The following is a 27,259-nucleotide window of genomic DNA, read 5'->3' on the forward strand; positions in this document are numbered from 1 at the left end:
GAAACAATGATACATATATGGAAAATGCCAAGCACCTTTCATTCTCAACCACATGGTCATTATTATTATTATTATTATTATACAGTATTTATAAAGCGCCAATAGTTCACTCAGCGCTGTACATTACAAAGGGGGACAGAACATGTGACAGAACAATACCAATACAATGCAAAACATGAGGGGATCGAGGGCCCTGTTTGTTTCCATACCCAAGCCTCATATTCATGTTCCAAAATGGCTGATGCTCCAGAAGTGAAATCACTGCGCACATGCGCGATGACATACCGGTGTCGCCAAACCAGGAAAAGTGCATCTACCTGGCAGTCCACCAGAACTGCATCAAAAAAGCAAGGCAACATCCCAAAAAGCCAAAAGAAAAATATCAGCACAAAAAGTGCAAGTGTACTGACATCACTGGGAACACATCGAGGGCAGATATAAGGCACCTAAGACCAACAATAAACACAGAAAAACACTACACATAGATAAACCAAAAACAAAAAATAATCATGAAAACAACAGCAAAAAAATACAAAAAACAAGCAATAACAAAAGAAACAAAAGAAAAGGTTCTTAGTACTACTTTGGGCTGCACATAAGTGATATCAGTTTGAGCCAATCACCCCATCTTTTTTCCACCTCCCTCAATTAATCAACTACAGTAAGGTTGTCTATCAGCCAATTTTAAAATTTCAGCTGTTATTCAATTGATTGGGAAAAATTACAATGCACTTGCATTCCACATACAATTTACCAACCCTGAAGGTTCAATATCCATTTTAGCAGTTTCAGTTGTGTGTATATACGTGTTTAAAATAGAACTGAGCACATTTGTTATGAGGTCTTTAAGGATTAATGCTGCTGTGTTAAAGTGGGAGTTTTACAGGAAGATGTACATCCCGATGTTCCACTTATTACAGCAGTATTAGTCACACGTCAGGTCGCTTGAAGGGCAAAATACTCCCCGAAATTCTAAACTAAATTTTGAAATAATAGATAAGGGTTGACGTGCCATTAAAAAAAATCTAAGTCTTGTTTTTCTTGAGTTAAACTTGTCAGTCTGAAGTTGACAGATCAGCCAACACCCCTGAAATAAAAGATCACTTTTCTTCTTTAATGGAGGAGGGATATGTTCCTATGTATGTTTTAATTCTACTCCCTTAATCTCTAGAAAACCACTGAAAACAAGGAATTCGGGTGCATGCTCTCGGGAGTGGACCTAAGGAATTTCCTGAAAACTTCCTGACACATCAGCAGCAAGCATAGGGCACTTTCTACAGCATATCATTTAATATTGTAATCAACTTTTCCACAAAATGTGTATTTGAGAATAAAACTCTAAAAAAAATTCTTCAGTGAGCAGCAGGGGCGGACTGACAACTCATGGGGCCACCAGGCAATAGGAAATCATGGGGCCCCTGTGTCCTCGCCCACACTCAAAGCATACCCAAAAAAGCCTATGAAAGGTACCAGGGGCATCTCATAGGCCCCCCTACTGGCCCTGGGCCCTCGGGCAGTGCCCGAGTGCCTAAATGTTCAGTCCGTCCCTGGTGAGCAGATGTCTATATTTGTCTGCAGATTTGGCCTATACCAATTACTTGAGCTTTCCTGGGTCACAAAGTTTCCATTGACTTTAGCAGAATGGGGTTGATTTATTAAAACTGGAGAGTACAAAATCTGGTGCAGCTGTGCATGGGAGCCAATCAGCTTCTAACTTCAGCTTGTTCAGTTAAGCTTTGACAATAAAACATGGAAGCTGCTTGGTTTCTATGCAGAGCTGCACCAGATTTTGCACTCTCCAGTTTTAGTAAACAAACCCAACTGTGTATTGTAAGTCATCGGTAGGCACACTTTTGCAACTGTCTTGAACAATTTGTAATCTAAAGAGACCCTTTCATCAATTTAAAAAAAAAATTGCAAGCAAAAGCAAAGAAAAATCAAGTATTTAAAATGAGAATTATAAATATAACTAATATAACAAAAAGACAGCACACACCCACCACACCCCAAACAATAACCAATCAAGTCACTAAGCAATCCTTCCCCTAAAGTACATAAAACTAAATATAAAAAAATATATAGCAGACTTGATTTAAATAAATAAACACATCAATAATATCAATACAACCCAATGTCCAAATAAACTCCAGATAAAGTCCAAAAACACACTTGCAGGTGATTTCAAAATAATTCAGATCCTAGGGCAAATTTGATGATGAACTCCAGAAAATCTTCATATACCTCAAAGATAAAAGATCTAAACATAGTGTATTATCCTAGGTCTTTATAATAGTGCCACACGTGTCACATGCAGAAACTAAAGTGCCACAGCAATCGTGAGATGTTCAAACTCCAACAATATAATAAATAAACCCTCTGCACACAATATAGTAAAAGTGCATAATTACCCTAAGGTAGATAAAACCAGCATAGGATCCATAGTAAGGATGGGATTGCCTCCAAACAATATATCACTCATCTTCTCCATACACCTCCCATAGACAACTCTGAAGGAGAGCCAGGTGGTAGATGGAAGTGCCAAGGATATGCACAGCTGCGTGTTCCAGAACCCAAGATGGCCACCACGGCACTTCCGGAAATGTCAATACGTCACTACGTCACGTGCCCCGGACGCGTTTCGTCACATCTGGACTTTTTCAACAGGGATTGACTTTAGCAGAATGGGGTTGATTTATTAAAACTGGAGAGTACAAAATGGGGTGCAGCTTTGCATAGGAGCCAATCAGCTTCTAACTTCAGCTTGTTCAGTTAAGCTTTGACAATAAAACCTGGAAGCTGATTGGTTTCTCTGCAGAGCTGCACCAGATTTTGCACTCTCCAGTTTTAGTAAATAAACCCAACTGTGTATTGTAAGTCATCGGTAGGCACACTTTTGCAACTGTCTTGAACAATTTGTAATTTAAAGAGACCCTTTCATCAATTTAAAAAAAAATTGCAAGCAAAAGCAAAGAAAAATCAAGTATTTAAAATGAAAATTATAAATATAACTCAAGCACTTACTTTGGTAAATACAAAATATAAATGAATAAATACGTAAATAAGTATAATTTAAAAACTGTAGCTGCTAGTGCACACAACCCATGTCTCAGTGAGCTAAATGATAAAATAATGTCAGTGAAAAAAATGCTGCGCTACATATACAAAAATGCACAATTCCTATAAAATATAACTAAAAACCAAAAATGCAGAACAGTGAAATAAAAAAACAGAGATAATAAATATTTAAAATGCTTGTTTTCTCTAAATAAAATAAATACTTTTTAAAAAATGCTTGTTTGTGCTGTTTTTTCTAAACGAAATGATTACATTTTTAACCTCTTTTAAATTTTAAACTTTTTTTTTAAACCTTTTTAAAATTGTTAACCTTTTTATCCTTAAAGAGACCTTTTTCCCAATTAAAAAAATTACAAATAAAAGCAAAGAAACATCAAATATTTAAAATGTGGTGTTTTTCCTATACAAAATAAATAAATAAATAAAACATTTTTATTTAATTGTGATAAGACAAAGGTGCATAGCCACATTTTAGACAATCAACACAGGGCTCTGTACAAAGGGAACAATCACTCTGTTTTGCAGGGAGAAGAAGCAAAATAGATTTTTAGTTAAAAAACAGCACACATTACACAAATTAAAACTTGTTAGGCACACACTTATTATTATTATTATTATACAGGATTTATATAGCGCCAACCGTTTGCTCAGCGCTTTACATTATAGTGGGAGACAATACAGTAACAATACAGTTCAATACAAGAGGGATTTGAGGGCCCTGCTCCTTGGAGCTTACAATCTAGGTTAACCCCTTGATTACCCCAAGATGTTAACCCCTTCCTAGCCAGTGTCATTAGTACAGTGACAGTGTACAGTATTATCACTGATCACTATATTAATGTCACTGGTGAGGTCAGTGTCAGTTAGTCAATTCCCACCAAGTGTCACCTAAAGTCAGATTGCCTTCACATTATCACAGTCCCATTATAAGTTGCTAATTACTGCCTTTAGTAGTATAAAAAAATCCAGTATATATAGCATAGTTTGTAGACACTGTAACTTTCATGCAACATTTTGGGATTTTTTTTTCCACCAAAGACATGGAGAGGAATACATTTTGACCTAAATTGATGAAGAAACTAGATTTTTAAAACATTTTAATTGGATATGTTTAATAGCAGAAAGTTAAATCATTATTATTTTTCAAACTTTTCTGTCTTTTTTCATTTATATAATAATAATAATATATAATGTTTATAATAATATAATATATTTATAATAATATAATTCAAAGAGTAGTGGTTAATGATTCATACTCTGAATGGTCTGGGGTTGTCAGTGGTGTACCCCAAGTTCAGTGTCGGGACCCTTACTTTTTAATATATTTATAAACAATATAGGGTCTGAGACTAAAAATACAATTTCAGTCTTTGTAGATGACACCAAGCTGTGCAGTGGAATAACGTCCTTACAGGATGCCTTCAATTTACAAGCCGACCTCAATGCACTGTTTAATTGGGCAACTATGAGGCAAATGAGGTTTAAAGTTGATAAATGTAAGGTTGTGCACTTGGGGGCTAAGAATGTGCATTCATTATACATACTAGGGGGGGTAACAACTTGGGGAATCAATGGTGGAGAAGGAACTGGGAGTTCTGGTAGATCACAAGTTAATAATGGCATGCAATGCCAAGCTGTGGTTTCTAAAGCGAGCAAAATCCTCTCTTGTATTAAAAGAGGTATAGACTCCAGAGAGAGATATCATATTCCCCCGGTACAAATCATTAGTAACACCTCATCTGGAATATGCAGTTCCGTTTTGGGCACCACTTCACAAAAAGAACATTGGGGAACTGGAGAAAGTACAGAGAAGGGCAACCAAACTGATAAGAGGCATGGAGCTGCTCAGCTTTGAGGAAAGATTAGAGACACTGAATTTATTCTCTCTTGAGAAGAGGAGATTAAGGGGGGATATGATCACCATGTATAATACATAAGGAGGGATATGATCTCCATGTATAATACATAAGGGGGATATGAGCTCCATGTATAATACATAAGGGGGATATGATCTCCATGTATAATACATAAGGGGGGATATGATCACCATGTATAATACATAAGGGGGGATATGATCTCCATGTATAATACATAAGGGGGGATATGATCACCATGTATAATACATAAGGGGGGATATGATCTCCATGTATAATACATAAGGGGGGATATGATCACCATGTATAATACATAAGGGGGATATGATCTCCATGTATAATACATAAGGGGGATATGATCTCCATGTATAATACCTAAGGGGGGATATGATCTCCATGTATAATACATAAGGGGAGATATGATCTCCATGTATAAATACATCAGTGGTTCATATAGTGAACTCGGTGTAGAGCTATTCACCCTGAGGTCATCACAGAGGACAAGGGGGCGCTCTTTATGTCTGGAGGAAAAGAAATGTAATCTCCAAACACTGAAAGGTTTCTTCACAGTGAGAGCTGTGAAAATGTGGAATAGACACCCTCAAGAGTTGGTTCTGGCCAGCTCAGTGGATTGTTTCAAAAAAGTTCTGGATTCTTTCTTAGATACACAGAATATAACTGGATACTAACATTTATAGATAAAGTTGATCCAGGGAATATCCGATTGGCTGTCGGGGGATCAAGAAGGAATGACAATGAAGACGGGTGATTGGAAGTTCTCTGCCTCTTCTCTGCTGCCAGATGAGAAAACGGAAAGAGCACCTGTCATTTTGGAGCAAATAACGTGCTACAAAATAAAATAGGGATCCCAACCTGTCTTTTATAACCACTTGAGCTCGGGAAGGTTTTACCCCCTTCATGACCAGGCCATTTTTTGTTATTTAGCACTGCGCTTATTTAGTACTTGCGCATGTAACGCTGCACCCCAAAAAACATTCTATAATTTTTTTCACACAAATAGAGCTTTTAGTGGTAGTTGATCACCACTGTTTTTTTTTTTTATATTATATTATTATTATATATGATATATATTATATTTATAAATATATTATATAGTTACAGCTAGTCTGGCTGAAAAAAGACAAAAATCCATCCAGTTCAACTATTAAAAAAAAAAAAAGTTATAGAATTTTTTTTGGGGTGCAGCGTTACATGCGCAAGTACTAAATAAGCGCAGTGCTAAATAACAAAAAATGGCCTGGTCATGAAGGGGGTAAAACCTTCCCGAGCTCAAGTGGTTATAAAAGACAGGTTGGGTTCCCTATTTTATTTTGTAGCACGTTATTTGCTCCAAAATAACAGGTGCTCTTTCCGTTTTCTCATCTGGCAGCAGAGAAGAGGCAGAGAACTTCCAATCCCCCGTCTGTGGTTCCTACATAAAAGATTCTATGCCTATACCAGAGTGGAGCGTACACGAGGCAGAATCAAATCACTATTATTATTATTTTTATCTAATATCCGGATGACTTCTTTGTTTTTCTCTCCCGGTAGGAGAATGTTTGCGAGGCTGGATAGGGCATTTTATTATGCATGAGTCTGGATATTAATGTGGCTGGATGTACAAAGTATCAGAAAACACACAATTACAATCAAATTAGGAAGCAGGGAATGGGCGAGTGGGGTTTCTGGTTCACGCTGAATACATTATGTTCCTACATAAGCTGGTTAGTGGATCAGTTTGTGTGAATAGTGTACAGCAGACGGGGGGCTATGCACATTTCTGCTGCTCACTTCAACTAACTCCTGCAAAAAGGAACCTGCAGAGCTCGTACTGAGATTTCTATGTCTTGTCCAGATGACATGGAACAGAAATATCATCTTTTTTTCAGGAACAAACATTTGTTTGACAATCAAGAAACTTGATCTGTATCCTGTACTGAATGGGTCGGTCCATCCAAAACTAATATTTTCGTTTTTGATGGATGCTGGATGTGTAGCCTCCCTGGAGGTATTCCCGAGTGCAGCTCGGGGTAAAGTTTCAGTACCACAAGCGGTAACCCCGAGCTACACTCGGGCTTACCATGCGGCGCTGTTCCGGGATCTGTTCTTCTCTTACCTTGTCCTGCGCTCCCGCGATGTCCCTCCTGCAGTGTCCCCTGTAATGTCCTCCGGCGGATGTCAGCATCCGCCTTCCGGGTTCCGTTCCCTGCGATGTCGGGATGTCGGGACGTACGGGGGACGGAAAGGCGGGAAATTTGAAAATGACAAAAAGTGACATTCACTAAATTCACTAAAATCACATAGTAAAACATTACTGTATCAAACCATTTCAATTGAGTTGATAATGATTTGTGGGGAAATTCGTCATCAGACACTGAAAACGATTTTGCGACTTTACTCAGTGATATACGAACTTGGCGCTATATTTCAAATTTCAGTGTTTTTGGTTTGATTATATTATTTAATTAAATTTATTATTATTATATTCTTACTTTTTTAGGATTATTTATTAAATTATAATTTATGATTTCGTGTTTCAAATTTTATCATACCCGAAATGTTTACTAGACTCTTGTTCGGACAGATTTCAGTGAGTTATTCCTAAAAATTACAGGCCTACAATAAAAAAAATACATATTTCCATGCAAAAAAATGTACCGCTTTGAGTACAGAAATACTGACATAATCAGACCGCTAGGGAGGTTAAAGCTCAACACCAGGTAGATATATAAAACAACTATGAAAGATTTTTTTACATTGGTGGCCTGGGTACAGTAAAAACAGGTGGATGAGCCATAGTTTTACTGCCACGCCGGCGGCTCTCCAGAATTTTAACATGGCTATAGCGGTCACCAGTGCCGTGACAAGGTCATCCAGTGCCAAGGGTAAATATGCCCAACTGTGCCCCTCCAGTTCATAATGTGCAAGTTTAGGGGATCCTACGCCCAGCAGACACTTGTTAGTCAAAATCACTGCCACTGCCACTACTCTTGTCGGCCTTGTAACAGAAGGAAGGCACTCCCATCCCCACAGCAAACCATTGTGCCTAGGGCAGCCGACCCTTCTGTCCACCCTGGTGGCCATGGCTGTACACACAGCAAAGCATACTGGCCGAGGCTTACACACAGCAGAGCATAGTGGCCATGGCTGTACACACAGTAGAGAATAGGAGCCACGACTGCACACCCAACAGGGAATAGTGGCCACAGCTGTACACACAGCAGAGAATAGTGGACACGGCTGTACACACAGCAGAGAATAGTGGACACGGCTGTACACACAGCAGAGAATAGTGGGCACGGCTGTACACACAGCAGAGAATAGTGGGCACGGCTGTACACACAGCAGAGAATAGTGGGCATGGCTGTACACACAGCAGAGAATAGTGGCCACGGCTGTACACACAGCAGAGAATAGTGGGCACGGCTGTACACACAGCAGAGAATAGTGGGCATGGCTGTACACACAGCAGAGAATAGTGGGCATGGCTGTACACACAGCAGAGAATAGTGGCCACGGCTGTACACACAGCAGAGAATAGTGGGCATGGCTGTACACACAGCAGAGAATAGTGGCCACGGCTGTACACACAGCAGAGAATACTGAGCATGGCTGTACACACAACAGAGCATAGTGGCCACGGCTGTACACACAGCAGAGAATAGCGGCTATGGCTGTATACACAGCAGAGAATAGCGGCCACAGCTGTACACACAGCAGAACATAGCAGCCACGGCTGTATACACAGCAGAGAATAGCAGCCACGGCTGTACACACAGCAGTGCATAGCGGCCACAGCTGTACACACAGCAAAGCATAGTGGCCACAGCTTTACACACAGCAGAGAATAGCAGCTATGACTGTACACACAGCAGAAAATAGCGACCACAGCTGTACACCCAGCAGAGCATAGTGGCCACGGCTGTACACATGCCACAGCCTCTATGCTCTGCTACGTGGCCGCAGCAATTTTAACTCGGGCTGCAGAGTTTGACAGGTAGCACTGCCTGTCATGGATACGATTCATACACTATTAATACACTATTGATACGATTCATAAACTATTGATACTATTGATACACTATTAATAGTATTGAAACACTACTGATATTATTAATTCACTAATAATTCTATTGATACTTTATAAACTATTGATACATTAAATACACTACTGATAATATTAATACATTATTCATACTATTAATACACTACTGATACATTTAATACACTATTGATACTCTTAACCCACTATTCATACACTATACACTATTAATACTATTAATTCACTATTGATACTATTCATACACTATTGATACTATACATACACTATACACTATTGATACTATACATACACTATTTATAGTATTGATACATGAAACACTACAGATATTATTAATTCACTATTAATTCTATTGATACTTTATACACTATTGATACTTTAAATACACTACTGACAATATTGATACATTGTTTATGCTATTAATACACTACTGATACATTTAATACACTATTGATACTCTTAACCCACTATTGATACACTATACACTTTTTATACTATTAATTCACTATTGATACTATTCATACACTATACACTATTGATACTATTAATTCACTATTGATACTATTCATACACTATTGATACTATACATACACTATACACTATTGATACTATACATACACTATTTATAGTATTGATACATGAAACACTACAGATATTAATAATTCACTATTAATTCTATTGATACTTTATACACTATTGATACTTTAAATACACTACTGATAATATTGATACATTATTCATGCTATTAATACACTACTGATACGTTTATTACACAATTGATACTCTTAACCCACTATTGATACACTATACACTTTTGATACTATTAATTCACTATTGATACTATTGATACACTATACTATTGATTAATACACTATTCCTTACTGATATTATCAATACATTATTGATACTATTGATACACTATACACTTTTGATACTCTTAATTCACTATTGATACTATTAATTCATTATTGATACTATTGATACACTATACTATTGATGCTATTAATACACTATTCCTTACTGATATTATCAATACATTATTGATACTATTGATACACTATACATTATTTATACTATTGGTACACTTTTTATACTATTGGCTATTGTTTGATATTGTTAAAAAAAAAGTTTTGGCTATTGATTAGAGATTCATACTGTTCCTTTTTTATACCATCTTGGTCAGCATGGTGCTACCCCTGCAATAAGGCTGTGGTGATCATTATGGTACTTGGACCCATGAAAGCAAGTGAATCCTACCGCCACCCATGAACCCATCGGCAGCAAAGTTTAGCAGCAAAACAGTTAATCCAGAACGCTGCACAGTGTACGCTGAGGGCTGTCTCAGCTGTAATCTTCTAAAGTTCTCTCAGTGGGTACAGTAATGGGGAATGTGAAAGGAGAACCAATTAACAGAGCAAATTGTGTTATACTTGCTACAAAGTACTTCACCTGACAGTATGTCCATGCTAAATACCAACTAATGGCACGAGTCGGGGTCCTGGAACAGCGAGGGGAAGTACATCTGTACAATTTCACAGAATCTTTTGATGTGAGTGGAGGGGAATGCGAGGGAAAGAGCTGGAATGGTTTGGCAGTCTACCAGTGCTTTCAATGCCCTACAGAAAGAAGCAGAGAAGACAAAAATAGATCTACCTGACAGGTCTGCATTTCACCAGCTGCCTGGAAGCTACACAGCTCTGTGCAAGACCCTATAAACATGCAAATGAGGGGCAACCCCTAACTTAATGGTACAACAGTCTAGGCAGTGTGGTAAAGGAACAGCAATGGGTTTCGCTTGTCAAGTGCTAGGTATTATCAACTAAAAAAAAATCACTACCCCTGTATTTTTTTTTTCAATAAACAGAATAGTTGAGTTTTATAAAGGTGTTGCGTAAATCCGTAATTCAAAGCTGAACTCCAGGTAAGATCCTAGTTGCATAGAAACATGGGTCCAGCTTGGCCTGCTGTAAGTAAGTATATCCCATATCTAATGGACCACTGGAGAAGCTGACAATCACCCCATTCCATTGCCACTGCCACTGACATTGCCATTGCCATTGCCACACCATTCATCCTCCAGCAAAGAGTGAAATACCTGGTACTTCCAGGTATGAAGAAGCAGGTGACTCATCCAAAGGGACGGGGCTAGGCCATTCATCATTGCTTTTGGGAACAGTCCATAGCTTTTCTGATTCTTTTTCAACAACCCTGTTTTTTCCTTCAGTCAGCTAATTAGGGGACCGGTTAATGTTTCAAGAGTGTATATAAGTTTCTATAGAACTCAGTTTTGAGCTTGCTCACACTTAATGCTGGCTTGCATGTGGAATTTGTGGAACAAAAGTGGAGAGTTAAAAAACAGGAGTTATTACAGGAGTCATCTAATCTGTAAGTAACATCCTAAATGTCCTCTAAGTAATTGTATTGTAATGGGATAATGGGTGCTAGCAAGGTTTTGCTCAGTGCACAGAGTGTCCTACGTATGCAAAGGTGGTGCAACAGCTCAAGGATGTGAGCAGGTTGCCATTCTAGAAGCTCCCATTGGAGATCTGGAAGAGCACGTTGCAACACTGAGCAGAAAGGACAACTCTGAAAGGGGCCTTCTGCTCACTGAGCAGGTGGGCAGTGGGGTTGGTGTGGAGGATGGAGAGGTAAGTTAGAATTATCAGGTAGGAAGATGGGTTACTGTAACTAGGGGGAATGGTTGGGGCTCACAGAAAAGGAAGGCCAGTCCTGTGTTTGAGCACCAAAACAAATTTGCTAAGTTGAGGGAAGATGTAGAAGTGGCAGCCCTGGATGTCACTGCTACCCCTAACAGCCAGGAGAGCAGCCCATCTAGCACGGGTGGTGAGGGAAGAGCAGGAAGGCCTAGACAGTTGGTGATAATAAAGGATTCGAAAATCAGGACTGATAACTGAATAATTTGTCGCCAGGTTCAACTCAACCGAACAGCTTGCTATCTCCCTGCCATGTGGTGGACCGGGTTGATACATTTCTGAGAGGGGCTGGGCATGACCCAGCTGTCTTGGTTCATGTTGGAACCAATTACAGAATACATGGAAGGTGGAGGCTCCTTAAGAAACAATTTAAAGAACTAGGCTGCAAGTTGAAGGGAAGGACCTCCAAGGTGATATTCTCTGAAGTATTGCCTGTGCCATGCGCAACGTAGGAAAGACAGGGGGAGATTAGACAACTGAATGCATGGCTAAAGATCTGGTGTAAAAAGGAAGGATTTGGGTTTTTAGAGCACTGGGCTGACTTTTCATTGGGGTGCATCCTATATGCTAAAGACGGTTTTGCATCTAAATAGAAGGGGGTCTGCTATGCCTGGGGAAAGGTTTATGGGAAAGTCGGGGGAGTATTTAAACTAGGATTAAGGGGGGAGAGTGAACTAGAATTCAATGGTGCAAACAGGTCAGTTAGGGGTCAGACAATAATGGAGGGTGGAATGGGGAAAGATGGAGGGAGGGTTATGGCATTTGATAAGAAAGTTCCCATGTTATAAACAACCATTGGAAATTATAATACTATTTGTACTACTAAAAAAGATATTCAAAATACAAGAGCAAAATGTGATAAGATAATGAAGTAAAGTGTTTGTTCACCAATGTCAGAAGTCTGCCAAGCATAGGTGAGTTGGAAGCTTTGGTGTACAAAGAGAACTATGATTTAGGTGATATTGCTGAATCTTGGCTTCAATCCTCACATGACTGGGCTATTAAAGTGTTACTAAACCCAGGACCCTGCATTCACTATATCTGGTCTCCCACAGTACACAGAATATAGAAATGTAATTATTTTAGTAAATACAAACTGCTAAATACCTTTTTTCATCAGCAGTTAGAGCAGTCTTGTGCCTTTTTTCAGTGTCCAGCAGAGCACTGGTTAAAGCTTGTAGGAGGAGTTTTCTTTCTGCTCTAGGAGGATGCAGAACCCCTGACCTCTGTCTGGACAGTGCTGATTGTCCCTGTGCTGATCACATGCACTCTCCCAAGAAAAAAAAAACCCTCTCTAGCAATACACACCAAACTGAGCATGTGCAGAGTAACTCCACATGATATGTCTTATCAGGAGATAAGAGGGGGACACCGGAAGAAGGGTAGGATCAGAGAAATCAGTATTAAACAGCCTTTTTACACAATGCAGAGGATTAGGCTCCACAGTGAGTATAACAACCATAAGTTACTGCATATACAGACTGAGTTTACTGTTGTGGGTTTCGTAACACTTTAATATTCTTGGCTATGCTCTCTTTCAGATAGACAGGGTAAAACGTAAAGGTCTTTTTTCAACCAGACTAAGTATGTAACTTTAATTATTTATTTATTTTTATTTATTAAAGGTACTTATATAGCGCCATCAATTTACGCAGCGCTTTACATATATATTGTACATTCACAGTCCCTAACCCTCAAGGGGTGTACAATCTAAGGTACCTAACTTACATTCATACATACACATACTAGGGCCAATTTAGACAGGATCTAATTAACCTACCAGCTTTTCTTTGAAGCTATATGTAACTATGTAATCAGTGCTTTCATAGGGAAAGAGTCCATAGCCCTGTGAAGCCATAACCTCAGCAACTTTGGCCTTAGGCACACATGAGCTCAAATATGCCTATTTTATAGGCATTTGAATCCCCCTGTCATCTCCCTGACGAAGCCACGTAACCCGGTGGCGCAACGCGTAAGGGAGGGGCTCTGACGTCACCACGAACTCAAGATCACAGCGGCGAGTATAGGCTGTGTGTTTAGCACACACAGAGGAGGATATATACAAGGCTTGTTTTTATTGACAATATTGTGAGTGTTTAGAATACCGTGCAAAAATAAAAGGTGTTACAAGGATAAGGCACTATGTTTCTCTTTCTTTCATATATTTAAACCGTGGAGAGATAAGGAGAAACGGAGAGATGGAAAGATAGATCTTTATCCGGCAGCAAATAAAGGGAAAGATCCAAGCAATCTAATCTGTACTAATGGAGGAGACCATTAAGGAAACCCTGGTGGATGGCATACAGAATTACATCCAATCAGCTTGTATATCACTAACAGAGAGGAGAAGATCAATCCTATTATTAAACAGTTAAGTTTGCCTAATCGAAAGTTAGGCTTCCATTGAGGTGAGCGCATATTGATATTCAAATTTGAAGGGCACGTTTGCAAGAAAAAGCACTTGTTGGAATAGATAAATTGACTTTGGGACTATCACTATATATATTAATAGTATACCTATTTAATATATTATTGATTTTTGCTTGTTGAATAATGTATTTTTGGCTTAAATCACATTAATAGTATGCAATTTATAATCCATCCAGTTCAACCATAGAGAAAAAACAAAAAAAAAAATTATAATCCTATATAATCCTATACCCACAGCTGACGACATATATTTGAAATACTAACATTTTGGCCGTATTTAATATATTTCAATATATATATACATATATATATATATATATACTGCATGTTGAAATGCATTTTTTATATATTACAAAATATATGAAAATATTTTTAAAAATATCTTGTTTTAAAATAATTCTTCAGATTTTTTTTAACACATAAAAAAGTCATTTTAACATATATTTTTCCATATATTTGTAAATGCATTCCAAAAATGTAGATTACATTTATTTTTAAAGACATACAGTATATTTGAAAATGTATTTTTAAAAATCTTTTTCATATATTTTGTAATAAAAACGCACTTCAACATACAGTGTGTATATATATATATATATATATATATATATATATTATATATATATGTACTGTATATTTATTTATTTAAATATATTTTGAAATATATTGAATATGGCCAAAATTGTAGTATTTCAAATATATTTTCTTCCATGTGGGTTAGGCGTGTTTTTGAACCGCGTTTCTAATGCCAGGAGAAAAATGTTTAGAGGAGTCTCAGTGTGCATGGGATCTTATGACTATGACTAAGTGGCTTCTCCTGTTCTCACTAGCCAAATGGAATTACAGGAGAGTGAAAGTAAGGTGGGTAAGTGCTCCTGCATATGAGGAATGAATCTTTAGCTTTGCCTAGTATGTACAAAGCCAGGTGCACTTTAAAGCTGAACTCTAGGCATAATTTTTTATTGCATACTTACATTGATCCAGCTTGAACCAATTTAAGTATGCATAATTCATACCTGAGGGGCCATTGGAGAAGCTGACAATCGCTGTAGTAGTTGGCACTGCTACACTGATCACTGCAATTCTCAAGGTCTTGTGCAAGTGGCTTCCCTGCTGTATACTGACCACAGAGGATCACTTGCTCAGGACTGCCACCATTTACATAATGCCTTTTATTTTTTTCAATGAATACAAGAAATTATCTGATTGGACAAGGTGAAGAGGAGGGGATGTCATGTCAAAATCTCTACCCTGTGCAATTAGAGAACACCTTGTAATCATTTTAAAAAAGGCAAGGTGTTCTATGTATGGCCTTAGTGCCAAGCAAGTGACCCCCTGAGGTCAGTGTGCAGAAGAAACCACTCGGCACAGAACTGGAAGATCGTGGTTATCACTGTGGCAGCAACAACTACTACAGTGATTGTTAGCTTCCCCAGTAGCCCCCTGGGTGTGAAATATGCAAACTTACATTGGTCATAGTTGGACCATTTAAATAAACAATAAAGATAATATCTGGAGTTCAACGTTAAAGTGCACTTGGTTTTGTCCACACTGAGCAAAATTAAAGATTCACTCCTCTCCGGAGGCACTTACTCACCTTGCCTGAGCTCTCCTGTGATTCTACTTGGCTGGATGGTAATACAATACAAGCAATTGAATAAAAGCCATAAGTGGCTCAGGTTATGGCCTCACAGGGCTATGGACTCATGTGAAATTACTGGTGACTGGCCTAGCACCATCCTATAGGATGAGTCACATGCTCTTTCGTACCTGGAAGTACCAGGTATTTTCTTCTCAGTTGGCGGATGAATGGAGTGACAAATGAGTATGTTCTGCTAGGGGTAGGGGTGGGGTAATTAAGTGTACCGTGGCTGTCTGAATACCTGAACAGTGATTGCATCTGATAGGAAGCAGTAACTGGTCAGCTGACAATTTTCCACTATACCTGGTTGATTTTAAAATCAACTCTTGTCAAGTCAGGTAGTGCCAATAGAGCCACCCACTGCTCAAATTTTAGCCAATTAAACAGAAATTGGACAAATCTAAAGCCTTGTATGGTGAACTTTACATGAGTCTGCTTGAGACACTACCATTAGAGCCCCCTTTACAAAACAATGCTCCCACTACTTGCTGATGGAGCCCATAGTACAAACAACTTTTTAGGGGGTCTATAAAAACAAACATCTGTGGAGAAGTTAGAACGTATACTTACCTTACCGCCAGCTTGCACAATGGAGTGGATGACCACCCTTCTTGCAACAGGATTCTAACAATGAGTATACCAAATCTCACTCCAGCACAGGACAGAAGCATCTTCTTGATTTGGGATTCTCTGCATTCCTAGGATCTCACCAGAAGCATAGGGACTTTACACTTGCCTAGGTATCTCAGGGGGAAGCTGAGGGTAAGTTAATTGTATTTTTTAACCTTTTGGTGCAAGGTCTGCTTTAACCAAATGCCTTTCTTTAATTTCAAAAAGTGGAGTACTTCTGGAGGTCACTTACTAAAGAAACCAAATGCTCATCCTGGATATAATCTGGAACCAGTGGCAGTCTCACTCAGTAAATCTCTGTGGTTACCAGTATCTTTATATAGTGCTACCCCCATAAGGGCCACTGTGGATTTCAACAGATTTTATCCCCAAGTCAGTGCAAGGCAGCCAGGCACACAGTAGAAATTCATACACGTTAGCTCAATAAGCAGGATAGGGGTTGTTTTTTTTTTTTTAGAATATTGCTAGTTGAACTTGGGAGGGGATCTGAGGTTGATGCAGGATACTCCAAAATGAAATGTGCTGCTAGTGGAGGACACCTCTATCTTAGTAGTAGTATTAGTATTCATGGAGGTAGTAGTGGCAGACTAAGGAAGTCTATAGATGCACAGCTGGAGACCATGCAGTGATGTGTAGAGCAGGTAATAGGAACTGAAGCAGTCCACATTCCATGGCTGGAGACCATGAATACTTCAGCACACATGAAGAGGCTCAACTCATGGCACCCTAGAACAAATACAGTCCATAGGTGCAGCCCCAACAAATACGTCCAGCCCAAGAGTGCTCCAGGGCAATCAGCCCCCTGGAGCTTACAGATCCATTCTCACACAGGGGAAGAAACCTCCTCTCTGGGCTCTTGACTATTTAACAGGAACCCATCCATCATCTGGGCATACCTCCCCAGGGATTGGATAGGCTCTACTAAATATTTAGGCCAGGTATCTGAATCCTCCCACCCTAACCTCCAGAAGCTTCTTCAAGAGACAAGGGGAGGTAGTTAATTTCCCAGTCTGTGGAGATCTGAGAAGACCAGACTAAAGAATTCCAAGTCCTCTAGTTACAGCAGAAACCCAAGCTAAATTTAACCAACAGCCTATCTAGAAGGGCATTACACTTTTTTTTTGGATGACCCTGGATGTTCACCAAGTCTAAAAAACATTATTTAAGAGTTAGACACCTTGGCACAGAATCATGTAGCAAGAGACTGAAATCCTCCCAGAAGCATTATGAAAAGTATACTGAATTTTACCTGTGATGGATAAAAACTAAAACCAGCTGAGTGCATGATCTGGCTATAGCAAATTATTATTATATAGGATTTCTAAGTTGCCAATAGTTTGCACAATGAAGGGAGAAGGCCCAGTTATAATACAATTCAGTACAAGAGGGCTATCTGGATAGAATAAGCAAGTCACTGTATGATTAAACTTGCTTCCAAAGCTGCATTTTTTTCGTAATACTTTTTTTTATATTTTGGGTTAGCATTTGTTTCTACCAGCAATGGAGAGATCCGCCATGCACTGTACTTTCAGACCTTGCATTAAGCTCAGTAATTTCTCTTCATTGCACTCCCCAGATATCTACACATATTTTAGACACTCTGTCTAAAATCCTTTGCTGCTAGGGTGATATTAATTTAAAACTCGAGAAGTTAAAAGCTTGTCTGCAACTGCTCAGCAGAAATGTGTTGTGCACGTATAATAAATGTACTCAGTAGAGGTAGACTTGCTGTCTTTTCTATGGCTCTCCGGTGATGGCACACAATGGTGCTTAGAAGGATGATGCATCTGGCTGTGTAAACTAAACCTTCCCATTTAACAGGATTCAAATATCTCTGCTGCAGCCATGTGAACACGTATTAGGCTCTGAATGCTCCCAGCCCACCGTAGGAATGAATAGAGAGATTAGAAACCTAGAGATAATTTGCTAATGAATATCAATTTCGCATTTTGGCATCCTCGAACTGCAATTCATTTGCTAATAAAATCGAAATTTGGCCAAACTTCTTTGGCATTGATCCCAGGCCAGAGGGGAATCCAGTGTTTCACAAATCAATAGCTTTGTTTCCCTCTGTGACCCAGGATTGGACAAATACGGAGGCTGATACTGTAATAACGTTAGCAGGCTTATTCAAGAAAAGTGCTAGAAGTAAAGGAAAAGGAATCTACTGCTCATGGCGGGACCAGGGTGGATTCCTGCTCCACAATGAAACATATAATTTTAGGGGCCCCAGTGCCTATCCCTACCACTGCCCAATAACAAGTGTAGATATCTGTAATGGTAAGCTCCTTACAGGCCAAGTAGGCCTGCACCTTCCTTTCTATCCTACTATAAAACATAAAATTTGAGGGGGCCCAGGGCTGAAAACTGCCCCTTCTTTATTGACCAGTAATGGGTTTAGGTCCCTTTAATAGGGGATCCTGTATAAGCTGGGAAGTACTTCATGCCCGTCATACTTTTATACTCCAGGGCATAGAAGACCTCTGGGGAGGAGTTATGTGCGGTTGTACGCCTTTGGAAAAAGAGTTGCATCTGAATTTCTTTTGAAGAAAGACTGCCCCACCATGCGAATGGAACATTTTGGCTGCTCCCTTGTCAGGAGTGAGGGGCTACTCCCTTGTCAAGAAAGATGTGAAGAATAGTCAGACTTTATTTTAATGGCAATAGGAAGGGGTGGGGGTAAAAAGAAGGCCATGTAGGAGAGGCAGTAAAAAAGGGTGCTGAATGGACCAAGTAAGTAAGTGCCACATACTGCATTAAGCGTTCCCTGAGGCCTCTAGATCTGCAGCTATGTTGCTATAAACAAAGAGAAATTGCAATATATGGTACCCAGGGGCGGACTGACAACTCATGGGGCCCCTGGGCAATAGGGGGTCATGGGGCCCCTGTGTCCTTTCCCAAACTCAAAAAAGCCTATGAAAAAGGTACCAGGGGCATCTCATGGGGCCCCCTACTGACTCCGGGCCCTCGGGCAGTGCCCGAGTTTCCAAATGGTCAGTCCGCCCCTGATGGTACCCCAAACAAACAACACAAATTCACTTTAATTGACCTAGCTTCAGTAAAGTGAAATATGATTGGTTGCTATGTGCTTCTGAACTTCTATCTTTGCTTCTTGTAATGGATATTGAATAAACCTATGCATAGATCTCTTATCAACAGCCAGGCCAAGTAGAGGAAGGGTAGAGTGAGGCCCCTGCCTTTTTTTTTATTGCTGTCTGTGCCCCTGTTGGTGATTTTCCCACATGTTTTGTCCGGGTCAACACTGCCACCCAGAATGAATGAGAGGGGAGGTTTTCCCAATGATGCCACAAAATGTAAAAAAAAATTGGTTCTAATTCTTTCTACTCCATCTAAAATTTAAAAAATAAATCATTGCTAAGCTTGAACCTAAATCCTAGAATAAACAATCCGAAAATAAAGAACCCCCCCTTTTACCCCCCATCTCCATCAAAGCACACCCCAACCCATCATTTAAAAAAATAAAACATTATTATTACCTGTATAAGATGTCTTTGAGCGGGATCAGGTACATCACGGGTCCTCTTCACCCTCTTCCTCCACCGGTAGTGGTCAGATTCTAAATGCTGCAGACAGCAGGGCCATAATAATGTGGTGCAGCTTGCCACAGCATTTTTTTGTGAGTCCAGGACAGCAGCAAAGCCTTGACACCCTGGGCTCACAGGAAGTGGAGAACAGTGGTGAACCAAAGTCCACAGTGCTTTCCTACCCTCCAGCACTGTGACGTCTGCAAGCTCCCTTGTCTCCGCTGCCATATTCTTAAAGGTTCACCACCTTCAGCCAGCTTGGTTGGCCAGCCCAGAATGATGTAACTCCCATGCTTGCGCACGGCAGTTAGCTCCTCCAAGCACCAAGCCATGCTGAGATTGTACATAGAGCCTCACAACTCAGTGTAAAATCTTTAGAAACTTGCTAGGAGGTAATAAGCTTTGATTGCATCCTCTTGGAGTCTCTTCTGCAATAAAAGTCTATCTGTTTGAATTTTTTTTTTCGAGTAAAGTTCAACTTTAAAGAAGAACTTCTTTTCCCCATCTATGTTCTCCCTTAACATTTTTGCTGGATTATCCGCAAAAAAACTTACCCACATACCCAGAAAATACAGCAATGTTCTGGAGGTATCTGCTGCTCGTCTGCTCTGCTGCTGCTCAATCATTAACACACCATCATCTATTTTTCTGACATCATCAGGATTTAGCTGTATCTTCTGGGTTCTTGCAGCTGGTTCCTGATGATGTGCATGCACTGAAGAACCAGGAAGAGACAACCAGCCTCCTGATGATGTCCTGAGATTCATGCACTGTAGAGAACCCTGATGTCTCCTGGGGTGCATGGCATGTGCATCTCAGGGGGCTGAGGGCAATTAAATATATCATTCTTGCCTAGGCCAGAACCCAGACGTGCTAGGATGTGTTCCCTAAAAATTATATTAAAAGGAAAAAATTAAGAAAAAACATTCATTTGTGAGAGAGGCATGGGGAATAATGGAATGATGGAAATTAGGTGGGGTGGGTGAAGGCCTGCTTTAAAAAGCTGTAGGATATCCACTTTTAAAAATTTTTGGCCCAAGGCACAATTGGACTTTAACTTATCCTAATCAAAATCTTAACCTAAGCCTATATGATTTTGTTTTCATATATTTTGGACTTGCCCAGCTTTTGCCTCATTTTGGGCAGCTGTCCTTCATGATATTAGCTCCACAACTCACATCCCAATACAATGCTCTCCCAGATACTGTCTGTTGGGCCTGGTAGAGGAACTGGCTAAAACAAAGGCGGTACAGGTCCTCTTGAGTCTTTTGATGTTCTTATTCTTCTAACTTACTAACTTGCCACTTTATGAAACTACATACAGCAACAGGGGTTGCTCAAAGAAATTTACAAAAATCTGGTCATGCTGGATTGACAACTCCTCTACTGCCACATCAATGGATACTTAAGATTTAGTTCTACCTCTCTCAGGTTAGCCTTCTGAAATCTTCCCCCTGGCGGGTAATATACAGGTGAAACTCGAAAAATTAGAATATCGTGCAAAAGTTCATTTATTCCAGTAATGCAACTTAAAAGGTGAAACTAATATATGAGATAGACTCATTACATGCAAAGCAAGATAGTTCAAGCCGTGATTTGTCATAATTGTGATGATTATGGCTTACAGCTCATGAAAACCCCAAATCCACAATCTCAGAAAATTTAAATATTACATGCAATCAATAAAACAAGGATTGTACATAGAACAATATCGGACCTCTGAAAAGTATAAGCATGCATATGTACTCAGTACTTGGTTTGGGCCCCTTTTGCAGCAATTACTGCCTCAATGCGGCATAGCATGGAAGCTATCAGCCTGTGGCACTGCTGAGGTGTTATGGAAGACCAGGATTCCAACTGTCAGGTCAGCAGTCTTTCCCATGATTGTGATTCATACTGAACCAGACTGAGAGACCATTTAAAGGCTCAAGAACCCTTTGCAGGTGTTATGGCTTAATTAGCTGATTAGAGTGGGACACTTTGAGCCGAGAATATTGCACCTTTTCACAATATTCTCATTTTCTGAGATTGTGGATTTGGGGTTTTCATGAGCTGTAAGCCATAATCATCACAATTATGACAAATCACGGCTTGAACTATCTTGCTTTGCATGTAATGAGTCTATCTCATATATTAGTTTCACCATTTAAGTTGCATTACTGAAATAAATGAACTTTTGCATGATATTCTAATTTTTTGAGTTTCACCTGTATATCTTGTCAACTTACACCAAGTGCTCAAGCCATGCGCTTACTACTAATGTGGTTTTTGTACACCTTTGGTTTTAAATGTTTTCTTTCTGTGGACTCTGCCCCTGTGTCATTCGTGATATTTTTTTTTGCATTTTTTTTTATTATTTTGTGTGTTGCACTTTATGCAAAATTCAATAAAAAAAACAAAAAAAAAACCCAAGCCTTAAAGCGGAGTTCCAGCTGAAAAAATTAAAGTCAGGAGTTACAAAAACTGTAGCTGCTGACTTTTAAAATAGAGACACTTACCTGTCCCTCAGTTCAGCCGTGTCCTCACCATGGCTGGATTCACCAGCCCTCTTCTCTCCCCAGCACCGGAATCTTCAGTGTGGGAACCTGGCTGTGACAGCTTGCGGCTTCGCATGTGCGAGAAGCGCTCCGCTTTGTAAATGGTCCTATAGTCTTCTGGGACCTGTCACGTGTCCCGGACGACTACGGGGAGAGAGGGGGGAGGTCAACTACTGCTTCCAATTGCCTAGGCGATCGCAGCGGAAGTGGAAGCAGGTACATGTCAAATTTGGTCATCTGCTCCCCAAAGGTGCCAATCCTTAATGAGGAGCAGGGGACAAAGACTTAAAGCGGAACTTCCCAATTTGGGTAGAGCTCCGCTTTAATGTGTTGCTAAACCTCGGACCCTGCATTCACTATATCTGGTTTCCAACAGAACATGGAATTGCAATTATTTTAGTAAATCTAAACTGCTAAATACCTTTTCTCATCAGCAGTCAGAGCAGTCTTGTGACTTCTATTAGTGTCACCAGTGTTAGAGCACTGGTTAAAGCTTGTAGGAGGAGTTTTCATTCTGTTCTAGGAAGATACAGAACCCCTGACCTCTGTCTGGACAGTACTGATTGGCCTTGTGCTGATCACATGCACTCTCCCAAGAAAAAAAAAAACTTCTCTAGCAATACACACCAAACTGAGCATGTTCAGAGTGTCTCCACACAATATGTATTATCAAGAGATAAGAGGGGGGCACTGAAAGAAGGGGAGGATCAGAGAAGTCAGGATCAAACAGCATTTTTATACAATGTAGAGGATTATCCCCTTAGATTCTACAGTGAGTATAACAAGCATGCTTTACTGCATATACAGACTGATTTTACGGTTGTGGATTTAGTAACACTTTAAACCCTAACTTGTAATGTGTAACTCCTAATGCTAACCAGGGCTGAGGATAAGGGGGTACCATCAGTCCTCCTGTACGGGGCCCAGGCCAGCATGGGGGCCCAGGCAGTGGGCTGAACCAGGTGTAGGCAGGAAGGGCGATCAGCACGGTGGAGACAATAACTGGAACCGATCCCTGTATAGTTCTCTCTGCAGCAGCTGAAAGCCAGATTCTTCTCCTCTCCCTCCTGCTGGCTTTCAGCTGCTGCAGAGAGACTCATACAAGTTTTAGTAATTGCCCCCCCTGCTGCACCCATCACCCTCACTGTGCACCATACATTTCCCCCTGCTGTTTAGGCCTCCCTGAGTGCCCCTACCCCCGCAGTGTGCTGCAAGCACACAATGGGATCCTTCAGGGTGGAGAGCGGGGGAATGGTCCAGTAAACATGTCACATTTACCAGACCCTTCCTTTCCTGAATGAACACAATGAATGATTGGTTCCAATCATTCACTGTGTTCATTCATAACTGAAGCATAGTAAACTATGTTATTGGGGGGGGGACCTGTCAGGTTGGCTGTATGGGGCCCCCGTGGTTACTAACAGCAGCCCTGATGCTAACCAAAACGTAATCCTACCCCCCATCATAATATTAACTTTTAAAAGATACACTTAGTAGCTTATCAGTGGCGTCCCGAGGCAGGTGCGGGGGGTGCGCGCCTCACCTACCGCAGGTAAGTTGTAAAGCAAGCCGATGATTGCTGCTTCAAGGCAAGGGCAGCTTACAGTCATCAAGTGAACAATTAATTGTATTAAAGTTTGTTGAGAATGTGAATCCACCTTTCTGAAAGTTGAACATGAAATGGATTTTTTACGTTAAATTGAACTGAATCTCGCTAGCAAATCCACCAAGAAATGGCTCAAGATGAAGAGATGGCCGGTTATCAACTGGCCTATTTTAAGCCCTGATTTGTAATCCATTAAAATGTTGTGGAGGGATTTGGAAGGGGCAGGGGCGTCCCTAGGGTTGGTGTCACCCGGTGCGATAATACTTGGTGACAACCCCTCCGACGATCCCCACAGAATGGATCTGATCCAGGGGCGGATTGACCATTTGGAAACTCAGGTAGTTCCCGAGGGCCCGGGGTCAGTAGGGGGCCCCATGATGCCCCTGGTAACATTTTAATAGGCTTTTTTGAGTTTGGGCAAGGACACAGGGAACTCATGATCCCCTATTGCCCGGGGGCCCCATGAGTTGTCAGTCCGCCCTTGATCTGATCCATTATGCTCAATCCGCAGATCCGAACCATCCTGCGGGGATCGTCGGCATGCAACCTATATGGGGTGACACCGGACACGCTCCACGAAAAGGTAAGTTGTAAAGAAAGCTGACGATCCCCGCAGCATGGATCCGATCTGTAGATTGAGAATAATGGATTGGAGTCTGATCCATTATGTTCCCCAATCCGCAGATCCAAAACCATCCTACGGGGATCGTCGGCATGCAACCTATATGGGGTGACACCGGACACGCTCCACGAAAAGTTACGTTGTAAATACAGCCGACAATCCCCGCAGGATGGATCCGATCTGCAGATTGAGCATAATTGATCGGAGTCTGATCCATTATGTTCCCCAATCCGCAGTTTCGAACCATCCTGCATGGATCGTCGCCATGAAACCTATATGGGGTGACACCGGACCCGCTCCACGAAAAGTTACGTTGTAAAGACAGCCGACGATCCCCGCAGGATGGATCCGATCTGCAGATTGAGTATAATGGATTGGAGTCTGATCCATTATGTTCCCCAATCCGCAGATCCGAAACAATCTTGCAAGGATTGTTGGAGAGGGTGTCACCAAGTGTTATCGCACCGGGTGACACCAACCCTAGGGACCAGGGGCGGACTGACAAGTCATGGGGCCCCCGGGCAATAGGGGATCATGGGGCCCCTGTGTCCTTGCCCAAACCCAAAAAAGCCTATGAAAAAGGTACCAGGGGCATCTCATGGGGCCCCCTACAGACCCCGGGTCCTCAGGCAGTGCCTGAGTTTCCAAATGGTCAGTCCGCCCCTGCTAGGGACGCCCCTGTAGCTTATGTAGCATCTAAACTATCGGCACGAAAGACAAAGGCCCCTACAGTGATATATAAGCACCAACAAAGCACAATTTACTATTTCATAATTGACTGAAGAGGTGAGAGTGGTCTGGCTTTATTTCTGGTTTCTGTAAAAGAAATACAAAATGTGTCGTTTTTGCTAAAGCTTGAACTATGTTCCTTTTATTAAAAACGTATTCCACATTGCCTGATCTACGCAGGTTATACCTAATCTGAGACGTATGCCCGATTCTTGCCATTGTCTGGCAAGTCTTTGCCCGAGGTCAGACAACCATGCCCCATGCCCCTCGCTGAACCATCTCCTAATAATGGCATGCAAATAATGCCTATTAGCCTTTCCTCAAATAAAAACCTACATAAGCATTATCTGTAGGTGTCCAATTAGAGCAGCTGTTAATAGATTCAGGCAAGAAGCAGGCTGCTGGATAAACAATACAGCCCTTTAGTCATGGGTCAGTGGAGAAAATTACATTGCATGTTGGGTATTGTGATGTTGGTTCAGGACCCTTGTAGAAACTACTTCCACTCATACAGCTTAATCATCTAATTACCAGAGTAACACTCCACATACCGCCGCCACGACTCAAGCTGAATATACAAAACTCAATTACCAAGGTACATTAACCTGTAGATTAGAGTCACAAACTACTATTTAAATGATATGCATTAATAAAATTTAATTAGCTTTTATTGGGAAAATATACTACACTGATAAACAGAATCTGCGCTCACTACAGAAACCGAGTCGGGTAGGTGGTGGTTATCCTGAACAAAGATCATTTTGCTTAGATTTGGATTAGCAAAAACCAATTGTTTGTTAAATAGAGAGGAATGCTTTCTTCGTATAGTACAGTGATGATGGCTTGTTTTACTACTGAATGATGGGAACTAGGTCATAGCAATGAATGTGACGGAAAAAGAAATAAAATGCCACATTGTTTCCTGTGCTTATTTATGTGCTGTTCTGTGCCACTTCTGTTCTATGTGTCTATCCATTGCTGTTCTCCCTGTGTGTCCAGTGCTGTGCTCCCTGTGTGTCCAGTGCTGTGCTCCCTGTGTGTCCAGTGCTGTTCTCTCTGTGTGTCCATTGCTGTGATCCCTGTGTGTCCAGTGCTGTGCTCCTTGTTTGTGTCCAGTGCTGTTCTCTCTGTGTGTCCATTGCTGTTCTCCCTGTGTGTCCAGTGCTGTGCTCCCTGTGTGTCCAGTGCTCTGCTCCCTGTGTGTGCAGTGCTCTGCTCCCTGTGTGTGCAGTGCTCTGCTCCCTGTGTGTGCAGTGCTCTGCTCCCTGTGTGTCCAGTATTATGCTCCCTGTTTGTGCAGTGCTCTGCTCCTTGTGTGTCCAGTGTTATGCTCCCTGTGTGTGCAGTGCTGTGCTCCCTGTGTGTGCAATGCTCTGCTCCCTGTGTGTCCAGTGCTGTGATCCCTGTGTGTCCAGTGCTGTGATACCTGTGTGTGCAGTTCTGTGCTCCCTGTGTGTGCAGTGCTCTTCTCCGTGTGTCCAGTGCTGTGCTCCCTGTGTGTCCATTGCTGTGCTCCCTGTGTGTGTCCAGTGCTGTGCACCCTATAGATGTCCATTGCTGTGCATCCTGTGTATGTCCAGTGCTGTGCACCCTGTATGTGTCCATTGCTGTGCATCTCGTGTATGTCCAGGGCTGTACACCCTGTATGTGTCCGTTGCTGTGCATCCTGTGTATGTCCAGTGCTGTGCTCCCTGTGTGTGTCCAGTGTGGTTCCCCGTGTGTGTTCAGAGCTGAGCCCCTCTATATGCAGTATTGTGCTCCCTCAGTGTCCAGTGCTGTGCTCCCCGTGTGCCCA

The sequence above is a fragment of the Staurois parvus genome, unplaced genomic scaffold, assembly GCF_062004578.1.
Source record: "Staurois parvus isolate SC_StPar_1 unplaced genomic scaffold, SC_StPar_1.0 ptg000498l, whole genome shotgun sequence".
NCBI lineage: Eukaryota > Metazoa > Chordata > Amphibia > Anura > Ranidae > Staurois > Staurois parvus.